Source organism: Pleurodeles waltl, chromosome 8 (genome assembly GCF_031143425.1).
Source record: "Pleurodeles waltl isolate 20211129_DDA chromosome 8, aPleWal1.hap1.20221129, whole genome shotgun sequence".
NCBI classification, from domain to species: domain Eukaryota; kingdom Metazoa; phylum Chordata; class Amphibia; order Caudata; family Salamandridae; genus Pleurodeles; species Pleurodeles waltl.
In genome coordinates this window covers 510,070,034-510,085,112 of record NC_090447.1, presented here as the reverse complement: position 1 = coordinate 510,085,112, position 15,079 = coordinate 510,070,034, and the positions used below count along the sequence as shown (strand labels likewise).

Below are 15,079 nucleotides of genomic sequence, written 5' to 3'. Positions count from 1 at the left end.
AATTAAACTAATATTATCCAAATACACAAAAACGAGAAAACAAGATATCACGGAAGCAGACGATGCTGCTTGGCATACTCTTGCAAAATTAATTTTTTAAATCACAAAAGTCATAATGTATCATCATTACACAATTTGGCTCTGCTTAAAAACAGTTATGACCCTGTTTTGAGTCTATTATGGCAGATTGTTTCTAGCGCATGTTGCTAACTACTCAAGAGTTATCACCCTATAATTGTGGCAGCAAAAACTCTCAAATGATATTACTCATCAAGAAAGTAGTAATCTTACATTACCCCAGAGGATAACTTGTGTGGAAAACAAATGATTCAACTTCAGTCTCACGAGGAAATTGCTCTCTTCCTCTACTACTATAGAAACAAATTTCAAAGTTGACTGCCATCCAAATTAGAAGGATTAAAGAACAAGTTACTTACTTCAGTAACTGAATATCTGGTAAAGACATATTCTAATTGCAGATTCCTTACCTTAGAATTTCCCCCAGGCATCAGACTGGATCCGGAGATTTTTCTTCGAGCAATAACCTTGCGCGTCAGTAGCTGGCGTCGGTCGATTCCGCGGGTGTCGTAGGCGTCATAGTCGCTGTGATGACGTCGGCAGTAGTATATAGACGCCGCCTTTGCGCAGTGACATCAGTTTATTTTAACGACTTTCCATGCCAAAGCACAGAGCCGCTAAGAACACTGAGATTGGTGCGCCAGAGCCAAGTACCTGAAAGGGGAATCCCTGTCCCTAGAAATCAGTTCACAAGCGGGGAGGATGGGTGGACGGTAAGGAATCTGCAACTAGAATATGTCTCTACCAGATATTTTGTTACCGAAGGTAAGTAACTTGTACATCTGTTAGAGATTTCTAGTTGCAAATTCCTTACCTTAGAATAGATACCCAAGCAATGCCATCCTCGGTGGTGGGCTGCTAACCAAGATCATACGAGGAAGTCCTGAAGGACCGAACGACCAAAGTAGCCGTCCCGACGGACCTGACTGTTCAGACCGAAGTGTTTAGTAAACGTGTGCAGGGACGCCCACGTAGCTGCCTGGCAGATATGCAGGACAGGAACTCTGCGTGCTAACACAGTGGAAGCAGCAGTTGCTCTGGTAGAATGAGCACGCAAGCCCTCAGGATGCTGCTTCTTGGAAAAAGCATAGCATATTTTGATGCAAAGAAGCACCCATCGAGAGAGAGTACGCTTTTGCACCGCCTTACCTTTTTTTGCATCCACATACCCAACAAAGAGTTGATCGTCTACCCGGAAATCTTTTGTACGATTGAGGTAGAACACCAACACTATTTCTGGGTCCAGACAGTGGAGTCTCTCCTCCTCATGGGAATGGTGTGGGGGTGAATAGAAAGTAGGCAGAGTGATGGACTGGCCTACATGAAAAGGTGCAACCACCTTAGGAAGGAAAGAAGCCTTGGTGCGCAAAACTACTTTGTCAGGGTGCACAGACAAGTATAGAGGGTTTGAGGAAAGGGCCTGAAGCTCACTCACTCTGTGGGCAGAGGTGATAGCAACAAGAAAGACAGTTTTGAAGGTGAGGCGCCGCAGGGGACAATTATGTATTGGCTCAAAGGGCATACACATCAAATAAGTAAGGACAAGATTGAGGTCCCACTGAGGCATGATAAGTGGAGTGGGAGGCAATAAACGAGTGAGGCCTTTTAGGAATCTACTCACAATAGGCGATTTAAAAATTCAGGCCTGATCAGGTAACCTAAGGAAGGCCGAAATGTCAGATAAATACCCTTTAAGGGTGCCCAAAGCAGAGCCCTGCTGGGCCAAAGAAAGAATGAACAGAAGAACCTCGGATAGAGGAGCAGAAAGGGGATCAACAGATTTGTTGGTACACCATGCCATAAAGTTATTCCAACGACAGGCGTATACTGTTTTGGTTGAGGGACACCTGTCTCCCAAGATAACATTGCAGACTTCGGGTGGAAGATCAAAAGTCATCAACGGTCGCCGCTCAATCTCCATTCACGCATGAAGGCGGAGGTTCAACAGGTTCGGGTGAAGAGCCGTCCCCTGTTGCTACGACAGAAGATCCGCCCGAAGAGGCAGTCTGAGCGGAGGATCGATGGACATGCTCAATAGCTCTGGATACCATATTCTCCGTGCCCAGTCCGGAGACACCAAGATGACTTCGGCCCTGTTGTTCCTGATCTTCTTGAAAACTCTGGGCAGAAGAGGTATAAGCAGAAAGGAGGCCGGAGTTCCACCCGAGATGAAAAGCGTTTGAGCGAGTGCCGCCTTGGAAACTCCAACATGCAAAACAGCTGACTGCGCGTTCTCTGCGGAGGCGAACAGATCTAACCAAGGCTCTCCCCACTGCTGAAAGTGACATTGTGCCACCCCCTGATTGAGACGCCATTCGTGATCGGCTGTGCTTCGACAGCTGAGTTAGTCTGCTCTGGCATTGAGTGAACCAGCCAGATGTTCAACCATCAGGGTAATGCCTGATATTCCAGGCATGTCCAGAGGCGTAGTGCCTCCTGACAAAGGGTCCAGGACCCTACTCCGCCATGTTTGTTGCAGTAACACATGGCGGTAATATTGTCCGTGAACACCTGCACTACTTTCCCTTTATGAGAGAGAAGGAATGCTTTCAACGAAAGCCTGATCGCCTGGAGCTACAGAGATTGATATGGAGCCCAGACTCCGCCGGAGACCAGAGCCCTCTGATCTCCGCCTCTCCCATGTGGCTGCCCCAACCCAGAAGTGACACATCTGTCACTATAGAGAGATCTGGTTGGGGAAGGGAGAGGCATCTGCTGTGGACCCAATGCGGATTCGAAAGCCACCACTGCAGGTCTTTCGCAGTCCTCTCTGGTCCATGTCAGAGAGATTCCCCTGATGCTGCGCCCACTGGAACTTCAGGTCCCACGGCAGGGCCCGCACTTGCCATCTGGCATGTGTTACTAGCAGGATGCAGGAGGTAATGAGGCCCAGCAGCCTCAGAGTCAGTCTCACCGAAATCCAAGACCAAGGGCGAAAGATCGGAATGATAGCCTGAATGTCTTGGACTCGCCTTTCCGGAGGATAAGCCCGAAACTGCAATGTGTCCAGAACAGCTCAGATGAAAGGGAGTGTCTGAGATGGAGTCAGGTGTGACTTCGGCACGTTGATAGTGAACCCCAGCGTGTGCAGGAGGTTTGCCGTAGTCTGAAGGTGGGAGACGACTTTCTGGGGCGAGTCCTCCTTCAACAGCCAGTCATCGAGTTAGGGGAAGACTGAGACCCCTAACCTGCACAGATGAGCTGCAACCACCACCATCACTTTCGTGAACACCTGAGGGGCGGTGGTAAGGCCGAAGGGGAGCACGCTAAACTGAAAGTGCTCGTGACCTACCACAAATCGTAGGTAACGTCTGTGGGCAGGAAGGATGAGGATGTGGAAATAAGCATCCTGCAAGTCCAATGCTACCATCAAGTCTCCTGGGTCCAAGGCAGGCAGAACCTGAGCTAGGGTAAGCATTCTGAATTTCTCCTCCTTGAGGAAGTAGTTTAGGTCCCGAAGGACTAGGATAGGACGTAAGCCCTTGTCCTTTTTCTGGTATCAGAAAGTAGCGGGAATAACAACCACGCCCTACTTCTGCCACAGGTACCTTTTCTATAGCTCCCTTGGCCAAGAGAGCTGCGACTTCCTGGCGGACAAGCGCCTAATGATCCTCAGGAAGGTGACTGAAGGATGGAGGCATAGTTGGTGAAGCAGATTCGAAAGAGAGGGAGTAGCCCTTTCAAACTAACAGCTGAACACCATGGGAGGCACGGTGGCTGGGTTGAGGACGCGACAGAGAGCCCCTTCCGTGGCTGTGAAAGGGACGAAAAGCGGACTATGGGGGGCGAGGGGCAGAGGAAAGACCAAGGGACCAAGCTGTAGCCGTAGCCTGGGAATCCTTGAATCTCTCCAAGGCAGAGTCCGCTTTATATCTGAAGAGATGTGAGCCATCAAAGGGCATGTCCATGAGTGACTGTTGAACATCCCCAGAAAAACGAGAAGAGCGCAGCCACGCATGGCGTCGTAAGGCCACCGTCGTAGCAACCGATCTGCCTAGAGAGTCAGTCGTGTCCAGCCCTTAATGGATTGTGAACTTGGCCGCATCTATCCCATTGTTCACAGCTTTGGAGACGACAGCAAGGGCCTCCTCCGGTATCTGCGGCAGGACTTGTGCAACCGTATCCCACAAAGAGTGGGAATAGTGGCACAAAAGGCATGCCGTGTTCACAGAACAAAGCGCGAGACTGGAGGAACGAAATAACTTCTTGCCAAACTGTTACAGTCTTCTGGATTCCCTGTCTGGGGGTGCGGAAGGGAATGCGCCTGAAAAAGATGAAGCCTGGATAACAAGACTCTCAGGCATGGGGTGTTGGGACAGGAATTTAGGGTAGTTCAGAGCAGGCCGATGGCAGCGTGCAATAGACCTATTCACAGGAGCCCCTGTGTTGGGTTTGGACCAGATACCCAAAAGGACATCAGTGAGGGCTTCATTAAATGGCAAAAGGGGTTCTGAAGAAGAAGCCCCAGGCTGAAGCACCTCCGTCAGGAGATTAGACCTGACCTAAACAGTGGGAAGCTCAAGACCAAGGACCTCAGCTGCCCTACTGACCACCATACCATAAGTTGCTCCCTCCACTGTAGCCACGGTAGGAGGAGACCGCATGCCAGCATCAGGAGAGGTATCCAGACCACTGGAGTCACCCAATTCCTGAGCCCAGTCCAAAGATCAGTCATCCTGGAATTCATAAGGGTCCAGGGACCCCTCCAATCCCTCCCTGTATTCGTACCCATAAGAAAAAGGGTCCGAATCCAACCTAGCCCCCATCAACATCGAAGGCGGCGTTGGCCGACGCCGCTCCGACTCCGAGTTGTCGGGGATAAGAATCGGGTTGACGTCTATGGTGGGCACTACAGACGTCGGGAGCGTCAACAATCGACCCGGCACCAGGGAAGGTCTCAAGGGTGCGACCGGAACCTGAAGGCCCCTCATCCGAACCCCTTGGGCCCAAAGGCGCCGTATTGAGGTCGGACCACCCAAAGATGAGGCGCATGGCCTCATAAAAAAACTCTTTAAGCTGGGTGTGGGTCGCTCCAGCTCCAGGAAACTCAGGGAAGTGCGTAGCCGACCCAGACACAGGCTGCGAGGACGGAGGTCTTGTGCGTGGACACTCCTCCTGCGTCACATCAGTCGAGCGACGGGGCGAAGTCGGAGAGTGATGGGATCTCTTCGACAACAACTTCTTATTTTGACCTGTGGATTTGAAAGACGACGAGTGCTGCTGGCTCCGCAACAGGTCTCGAGACCTTCCTCTCGAGACTGGGACTTACGTGGAGTCGCGTGCCAGGCCGCCATGAGCTTTAGGGACCGCTCCCTCAAAGCCTTCGGTGCATGGCCCGGCACTCTGAGCACAACTTATGGTTGTGGTCGTGCTCGACACCACAGACAAACCCGATGAGGATCCATCACCGACATCGTACGATGACAGTCCTCACACGGCTTGAAACCAGTCTTTGGGGAAATCCTTGATACACCAAATTTCTCACCAAGACTCGACAAAACGGTCAAAGCCGGTAAAAAAAAAAAGACCAGGGTAGCTCTCCTCCAGATCAGAGCGTGACTCTGAAAGAAAAGAACTGACGTCACTGCGCGAAGGCGTCGACATACTATACTACTCCCGACATCATCACGGCGACTACGACGCCCGCAGAGTCAACCGACGCCACCTACCGATGCACAAGGGTATTGCTCGAAGTAAAATCTCCGGATCCAGTCTGACACCTGGTGGAAATTCTAAGGTAAGGAATCTGCAACTAGAAGTCTCTATCAGATCCTCAGTCTAACTAGGATAAATTATCTTGCCGACTGCAGACACCTCAGAGGGTTAGATCTAGCAAACAGTGCCTAATAATGCTGAGTCCTTGGGAAACAATGGCCCTGTGACCTTTACATATTACATGTAAATGGCAATCACTGTAATGCGAGGTAAGCTAGTATTCAGTCGGGTGGCTTTTTTTTCTGAGGGAACCGATTTAAAATGTATTTTACTCCCAGCCCGTGACCAACATCAAACAAGAGAACTGAGAATTTAGTCTTTGTTCCTTAGTCGAAATTTTAAAATCCATTAAATGTCATTTGTATAGCTTTTGAAATTCTCGCCCCAACATTGTAAAAGATCCAACGATAGACACATGCAAATATTACTTAGCTTTACTGACACAGCCAATTCCTGCAGGACCCAAACAGTCCAGAGCTGTCCATCCAGATGTCTGCAGAGAGAGCTACTGCTTGAGTTCTTCCCTGTATTAAAGGCTCCGTCCAGAAGAGCGTCCCCTTTTGTAGACCCCAATCACAAAGTCTCTTGATTAGGTTGTCAAACAGCATAAAAGGCAGCTGATGAGTCCAACAAACAAAGAGCCCTAAATGTCCCAAAATGTAAACCTGAAATAACGTTACCTTTAATTAGCTAGATCACACTCAGAAGGTAACCAGTCTCTTAAGTTGCCAATGTGCAGCTGACTGTATGACTAAATTGATGTTTCAAAGGTTCTGTGCCATCATACACAAACCATTCAGGCCCAAAGCAACATCCACCTGCCAATATGATTAGAAGGGTCCACCCAGACCTACTGATCAAACTATGAAGAGAAGGTGAAGGAGGTAATGAAGAGTTCCTCAGACTTTTTTTTTTGCACCAGGGAACCACAAAGAGCTGATCGGCCACCAACTGTTCACTGGTATGAACCATGTAAAAACTTACTGCTCATTTAGGGTTCAGGCAATGGAGTATCTCCTCCTCCTTGGAAGGGTCAGGGGAAGCATAGAACACCAGCAGGGTAAAGACTGACCGATGTGGAACAGCGTCCCAACTTCCAGCAGGAAGAATGCTCGCATCCACAGAACCATTTTGTTTGGGAAGAAGGTGGTGTACGGCGGGCTATCACAGAGGGTCTAAAGCTCACTTACTTGTTGCACTGATATAATGGTGACGAAGAACACATTATTGAGAGTGAAGATGGAAAGGACAGCAGTGAAGTGGCTCAACATATATATATATATATATATATATATATATATATATATATAAATATAATAATAGCAAAGGGACATGACCATTCAAAAAATGCTTTGCAACAGGTGATTTAAATAAGGAGGGCTGATTCAGTAAACGTAAAAATGCAGAAAAAGTCAAAAAGGACCTTTTAACTGTATCCAAAGCAAAGTCTTTGCGGGTGAGAGATAACAATTGCACACCATATAACTTGCCTGGAGGGTATCAATCTGGAGTGTGCCACACAAATCCACAAATGTGTCCCAACAACATATACAGGATTTTGTGAAGGGATGCCTGGCTGCCGAAATGACATCAATCTCCTCTGAAAGGAAGGTCCAAGCTGTTGCTGTTCAATCTCTAAGCTGGAAGGTGGAAATTGCGATGGCCTGGGCACATAATCCTGTCTTGTTCCTGTGACAGCAGATTCTCCCAGAGTAGCAGCCTGATTTAGAAGACAGATGCTCAAGCTCAGGAGCTCTGGAAACCATATTGTCTGTCCCCAAACCGGGGCAACTAGGATGTTTGGGTCCGTTCAGCCCTGATCTTTTTCAGAACTCAGGGGAGAAGAGGCAGGAATGCATACAGGAGTCCAGAGTTCCATCTAGGTGGAATGAGTCTCGAATGCCAGAGACATCTTGGAATTTCCAACCTGTAAAACTGCTGATATTGCATGTTCTCAGGGTGGGTGGGGGTGGAAAGGGAGGTGGGTGGGGGGGGAGGGGACTAAACGAGGCAAGATTCTCCACATTCACGGAAGGGACCTTGTGCCACCACCATGTTTAACTGCCACTCATGATGCGCTAAGTGTCAATGGATAGTTCATCCGACCTGGCTTTCAGATAGCCTACCAGGTGGTTCACCAGCAGAGAAATTCCTTGGTGGTCCAGATATTTCCAGAAGTGTTGCGCCTCCTGTCACATGGCTCAGGATCCTACTTCACCCTGCTCGATGTAATATTTCATGGCAGTGGTGTTGTCTGTAAGCACTTGTACCTGTCTCCCATTGTTGGATGGAAGGAAGGCTTTCAATGCCAAGCGGATGGCCCACAACTCTGGAGGTTCATATGGAGGTGCAACTTTGCCAGAGACCACAGATCTCCATCTCTCCCAAGTGGCCGCCACAGCCCAGAAGTGATGTGATGTATCAGTCACCACTGTCAGATCTAGTGGGGTATGGAGAGGGAAGTGCCACTGACCCAGTTGTAGTTGACTACCACCACTACCAACATTTTACAGTTTCTCAAAAATCTGGATGTGGACTGAGAGGTCTCCTTGATGTTGGGCCCTCTGAAACTTCAGATCCTGCTGCCAAGCCTTCATATGCCATGTGACATGCTTGACCTGCAAAATGCAGGAGGCTTCAAGTCCCAGCAGCTGAAGAGTGGAATTGCATGCATCCCAGTACAGTGGCCGAAAGATCAGGATCATTGCATGAATGTCCTGGACGCTCCTTTATGGGGTATGTTAGGAAATGCCTCCTTGGCATGGTTACCCCTTAACTTGTTGCCTTTGCTGATGCTAAGTTTTGATTTCAAAGTGTGCTGGGACCCTGCTAATCAGGCCCCAGCATCGGTGTTCTTTCCCTAAACTGTACCTTTGTCTCCACAATTGGCACAACCCTGGCACTCAGATCAGTTCCTTGTAACTGGTACCCCTGGTACCAAGGGCCCTGATGCCAGGGATGTCTCCAAGGGCTGCAGCATGTCTTATGCCACCCTGGGGACCCCTCACTCAGCACATGCACACTGCCTCACAGCTTGTGTGTGCTGGCAGGGTAAAAATGACTAAGTCGACATGGCACTCCCCTCAGAGTGCCATGCCAACCTCACACTGCCTGTGGCATAGGTAAGTCACCCCTCTAGCAGGCCTTACAGCCCTAAGGCAGGGTGCACTGTACCACAGGTGAGGGCATGTGTATGAGCACTATGCCCCTAGAGTGTCTAAGCAAAACCTTAGACATTGTAAGTGCAGGGTAGCCATAAGAGTATATGGTCTGGGAGTTTGTCAAACACAAACTCAACAGTTCCATAATGGCTACACTGAAAACTGGGAAGTTTGGTATCAAACTTCTCACCACAATAAATGCACACTGATGCCAGTGTGCAATGTATTGTAACATACACCCAGAGGGCATCTTAGAGATGCCCCCTGAATACCAACCATACTTCTAGTGTAGGCTGACCAGTTTCTGCTGGTGTGCCACACAAAAGACATGTTGCTGGCCACATGGGGAGAGTGCCTTTGTCACTCTGTGGCCAGAAACAAAGCCTGTACTGGGTGGAGGTGCTTCTCACCTCCTCCTGCAGGAACTGCAACACCGGGCGGTGAGCATCAAAGGCTCACCCCTTTTGTTACCGCGCCCCAGGGCATCCCAGCTAGTGGAGATGTCCGCCCCTCTGGCCACTGACCCCACTTCTGGCGGCAAGGCTGGAGGAGATAATGAGAAAAACAAGGAGGAGTCACCAACCAGTCAGGACGGCCCCTAAATTGGCCTGAGCTGAGGTGACCCCTACCTTGAGAAATCCTCTATCTTGAGTTTGGAGGATTCCCAGAATAGGATTAGGGATGTGCCCCTCTCCCCACCGGGAGGAGGCACAAAGAGGGTGTAGCCACCCTCAAGGACAGTAGCCATTGGCTACTGCCCTCCCAGACCTAAACACCCCCCTAAATTCAGTACTTAGGGGCTCCCCAGATCCCAGGAAAGCAGATTCCTGCAACCTGAAGAAACAAGGACTGCTGACCTACAAGCCTGCAGAGAAGACGGACGACGATAACTGCTTTGGCCCCAGCCCTACCGGCCTGTCTCCAACTTCGAAAACCTGCAACCAGCAACGCATCCGACAGGGACCAGCGACCTCTGAAGTCTCAGAGGACTGCCCTGGACTAAAGGACCAAGAAACTCCTGTGAGCTGGGCTCTGCTCAAAACCAACAACTTCTTTGCAACAAAGAAGCAACTTCCAAAGACTTCACGTTTCCCACCGGAAGCGTGAGACTTCACACTCTGCACCCAATGCCCCCGGCTCGAGATCCAGAGAACAAACACCACAGGGAGGACTCCCCGGCGACTGCGAGCCTGTGAGTAGCCAGAGACGACCCCCCCGACCCCCCCCCCCACAGCAACGCCTGCAGAGAGAATCCAGAGGCTCCCCCTGACCGCGACTGCCTGTAACAAGGGACCAGACGCCTGGAACCAGCACTGCACCCGCAGCCCTCAGGACCTGAAGGAACCGAACCTCAGCGCAGGAGTGACCCCCAGGCAACCCTCTGCCTAGCCAAGGTGGTGGCTGTCCAGAGAAGCCCCCCCTGTGTCTGCCTGCACCGCTAGGGTGACCCCCGTGTCCCTCCATTGTTTCCTACCTGAAACCCGAAGCTTGCTTTGCACACTGCACCCAGCCACCCCTGTGCCGCTGAGGGTGTGTTTTGTGTGCCTACTTGTGTCCCCCACAGTGCTCTACAAAAACCCCCTGGTCTGCCCGCCGAGGACTCAGGTACTTACCTGCTGGCAGACTGGAACCGGAGCACCCCTGTTCTCCATAGGCGCCTATGCGTTTTGGGCACCTCTTTGACCTCTGCACCTGACCGGCCCTGAGCTGCTGATGTGGTAACTTTGGGGTTGCCTTGAACCCCCAACAGTGGGCTGCCTATGCCCCGGAACTGAGGCTTGTAAGTGTTTTACTTACCTCCTAATCTAACCTTTACTTACCTCCCCCAGGAACCGTTGATTTTTGCACTGTGTCCACTTTGAAAATAGCTAATTGCCATTTTTACAAAGTCTGCATTTGATACTGCTTTTATTCAAAGTTCCTAAAGTATCTAAGTGAAGTACCTTACATTTAAAGTGTTTAATGTGTTTAAAGTGTTTAATGTAAGTCTCCAACCTGTGGTTCTTAAAATAAAAGAAAAGATTTTTCAACATAAAAACCTATTGGCCTGGAGTAAGTCCTTGAGTGTGTGTTCCTCATTTATTGCCTGTGTGTGTGTACAACAAATGCTTAATACTACCCTCTGATAAGCCTACAGCTCGACCACACTACCACAAAATAGAGCATTAGAATTATCTCTTTTTGCCACTATCTTACCTCTAAGGGAAACCCTTGGACTCCGTGCATGCTATTTCTTACTTTGAAATAGTACATACAGAGCCAACTTCCTATAGACCCCCACTGACCACAAAAGCTCCAGACAAAGATATCAGACACCTAAAAGACCAATGCACCCCAGCAGCCCCAAGGCCTTGGAGAACCCGACCTTCGATGCAGCTACGTTCAGCAGGCGGCTCTCCTCCCTGTCCAGCCAGTGCTTTGCATAAGTCGACCCCCTGGACCTCACCTGCAGCATCAGAGTTACCCCCGGGGTCACCTCATAGACCAGCATTAGAAACCAGACGCCTTGTTTGCACCCTGCACTCGCCTGCCCCAGTGCCACTGATAGTGTGCGTTTTGGTGCCTACTTGTGCCCCCCCACCCCCCACCCGGTGCTCCTCTAAAACCCCCAGGTCTGCCCCTTAAAGCCACAGGTACTTACCTGCAGACGGGTCTGATTTCGAGTGCCCCCAGTCTCCACTGGAACCCATGTTAATTTTGCCTATACTTCGACCTCTGCACCCAGCCAGCCCTGTGTTGCTGGTCGAGGGTGTCTGGGGTTAACTTGAACCCCAACCTGTGAACATCCTAACACCAAGAGACTGGAACTTTAAGTTGAGTACTTACCTGTAAAACGTTCTAGCTTTTCTTCTTCCCAGGAACGGTTTCTGAAAATTGCAGTGTGAAAATTGCAGTGTGTCAACTTTTAAAAGAGATAACTGACAATATGTTGAAAACTGTATAACGTATTGATTTCAAACAAATTACTATTGATAGGTGTGTGAAAATCGAATCTACTGAAGTACTTACCTGCAACTTGAATCTTGTGGTTCTAAAAATAAAGAAAATATATTTTGCTACTACATAAAAACCATTGGTCTGGAGTTATGTCATTGAGTGTGTGCTTCTCCTATTGCTTGTGTGTGTACAGCATATGCTTTGAACTACCCTCTGAAAAGACCAACTGCTCAATCACACTACCACAAAACAGAGCATTAGTATTATCTACTTTAACCTCTGTTAAGCCTCTGGGGACCCCCTGGACACTGTGCACATTATATCTCATGTTTATATAGCCTATACAGTCAGAAGTGGTGTGAGGGGAAAGGTGTACAGGAGGCCTGAGCTCTACTCAAGACGTAAACGCGTCACCAAGCGAGTGCTGTCTTGCAAACTCTAACCAAGGCTTTACCCACTGCTGAAAGACCTTATATTAATTCCAGATGGAGACGCCATTCTTGATTGACCAAGCATTATCAGCTGAGTTTGTCTGCTCTGACTTCAGCGAGCTGGCCAGATGTGGAACCACCAGGGATATGCCCTGCTGTTTCTGCCATGTCCAGAAGCACAGACTCCTGACAAAGGGTCCAGGACCCCACCTCGTCCTGCTTGTTGCAGTATCACATGGTGGTGATGGTGTCTGTGAAAACCTGCACTACTTTCCCTTTGCCAGAGAGAAGAAATGCTTTCAGCGGCAGTCTTGCCTGGCATGTTACCCACATTTTTACATGTATTTAAGTTTGTTTTTGCCTGTCTCACTGGGATCCTGCTAGCCAGGACCCCAGTGCTCATAGTTTGTGGCCTGAATGTATATACCTGTGTAGTGACTAACTGTGCCACTGAGGCTCTGCTAATCAGAACCTCAGTGCTTATGCTCTCTCTGCCTTTAAATTTGTCACTATAGGCTAGTGACCACTTTTACCAATTTCAATAGGCACACTGGAACACCCTTATAATTCCCTAGTATATGGTACCAAGGTACCCAAGGTTATTATGGTTCCAGAAGATCCCTATGGGCTGCAGCATTTCTTTTGCCAACCATAGAGCTCAGACAAACCTTTACACAGGACTGCCACTGCAGCCTGAGTGAGATAACGCACACATTATTTCACAGCCATTTTCACTGCACTTAAGTAACTTCATAAGTCATCTATATGTCTAACCTTCACTTGCTGAAGGTTAGGTGCAAGTTACTAAGTGTGAGGGCACCCTTGCACTAGCAAAAGTGCCCCCACATCGTTCAGGGCCATTTCCCCAAACTTTGTGAGTCTGGGGACACCATTACACGTGTGCACGACCTATAGGTCAATACCTATATGTAGCTTCACAATGGTAACTCCGAATATGGCAATGTAACTTGTCTAAGATCATAGAATTGTCCCCCCCATTCCAAATCTGGTATTGGGGAGTCAATTCCATGCATCCCCGGAGATCTACTATGAACCACGGGTACAAAAAACCAGCTCTCTGGAGTTTTCTCCGCAGCTACCGCTTCTGCCACCCCTCAGACAGGTTTCTGCCCTTCTGGGGTCTGGGCAGCCCAGTGCCAGGAAGGCACAACAAATAATTTCCTCTGAGGGAGGGTGTTACGCCTGCTCCCTTTAGAAATAAGTGTTAAAGGCTAGGGAGGGGTAGCCTCTCCCAGCCTCTGGAAATGCTTTGAAGGGCACAGATGGTGCCCTCCTTGCATAAGCCAGTCTACACTGGTTTAGGGAACCCCCAGTCCCTGCTCTGGCGTGAAACTGGACAAAGGAAAGGGAAGTGACCACTACCCTGTCCATCACCACCCCAGGGGTGGTGCCTAAAGCTCCTCCAGTGTGTCCCATACCTCTGCCATCTTGTTTCCAGAGGTGTGAGGGCACTCTGGAGGCCTCTGAGTGGCCAGTGCCAGCAGGTAAAGTCAGAGACCCCTCCTGATAGGTGCTTACCTGACTAGGTGGCCAATCCTCCTCGGAGGGCTATTTAAGGTCTCTCCAGTGGACCTTTCCTCAGATAACGACTTGCAAGAATTCACCAGAGTTCCCCTGCACCTTTCTCTTAGACTTCTGCCAAGGATCGACAGCTGACTGCTCCAGGACGCCTGCAACACTGCAACAAAGCAGCTAGAAAACTACCAGCGACATTGTAGCACCTAATCCTGACGGCTTTCTCGACTGTTTCCTGGTGGTGCATGCTTTGGGGGCTGACTGCCTTCATCCTGCACTGGAAGCCACAAAGAAATCTCCTGTGGGTCAACGGAATCTTCCCCCTGCTTCAGCAGGCACCAAACTTCAGGATCAACGGTACTCTGGGACCCCTCTCATCCTTACGAGCGTGGCCCCTGGAACACAGGTGGTGGGCCAAAGTGACCTAAACTGTCCAGTGGTCCAACTGTCCAGATTTGGAGGACGTAAGTCCTTGCCTGCCCTCTCCAGACAGTAATCCGGTGCACGGCGTGAACTGCAGCTACAAGGGATTCTGTGCACATTTCCACAAAATCCTGCATGCGCAGCCGAGCCTAAGTCCCCAGCACTCTGTCCTGCGATGCTCAGCTCCCTGAGTTGATCTCCGCTGTCGTGGGGCCTCCTTTGCAGTGTTGAGATTACCACTGTGTTCAGACATCTTGAACCTGTGTTCAAGGACTTCTGCGGGTGCTTCCTGCTTGTGTGTGGGCTCTCTACGTTGCTGAGGGCCCCCTCTGTCTCCTCACCCAAGAAGCGATATCCTGGTCCTTCCGGACCCCGGGCAGCACCCTTTTTCTCTAACAGTGACTCTTGCAGCTAGCAAAGCTTGTTTGTGGTATTTTGCCAAGGAAACAACTCTGCATCCTCCAGCACGCCGTGGGACATCTGCACAAAAGAGAAGTTCCTAGCATCTTTTGTTGTTGCAGAATCTTCAGCTTCTTCCATCCGGAGGCAGCCATTTTGCACCTTCATCAGGGGTTTAGTGGGCTCCTGCCCCCCCAGACACTTTCACGACTCTTGGACTTGGTCCCCTTCCTTTGCAGGTCCTTAGGTCCAGGAATCTGTCTTCATTGTTTTTCACAGTCTGTTGTGGTCTTTGCAAAATCCTTCATCACGACTTTAGTGTGTTACTGGGGAAATAGTAGTACTTTACTCCTACTTTCAAGGGTCTGGAGTGGGGTATCTTGGACACCCTTAGTGTTT

At 49.7% G+C, this 15,079-nt stretch overlaps 1 protein-coding gene across 2 annotated transcripts in view; it reads right to left on the bottom strand.

The window, feature by feature from the left end:
* Positions 1 to 15,079, bottom strand: part of LOC138250080 (E3 SUMO-protein ligase RanBP2-like) — an 894,326-nt gene that overhangs the window by 449,543 nt on the left and 429,704 nt on the right. The gene's annotated exons all lie outside the window — the stretch shown is intronic.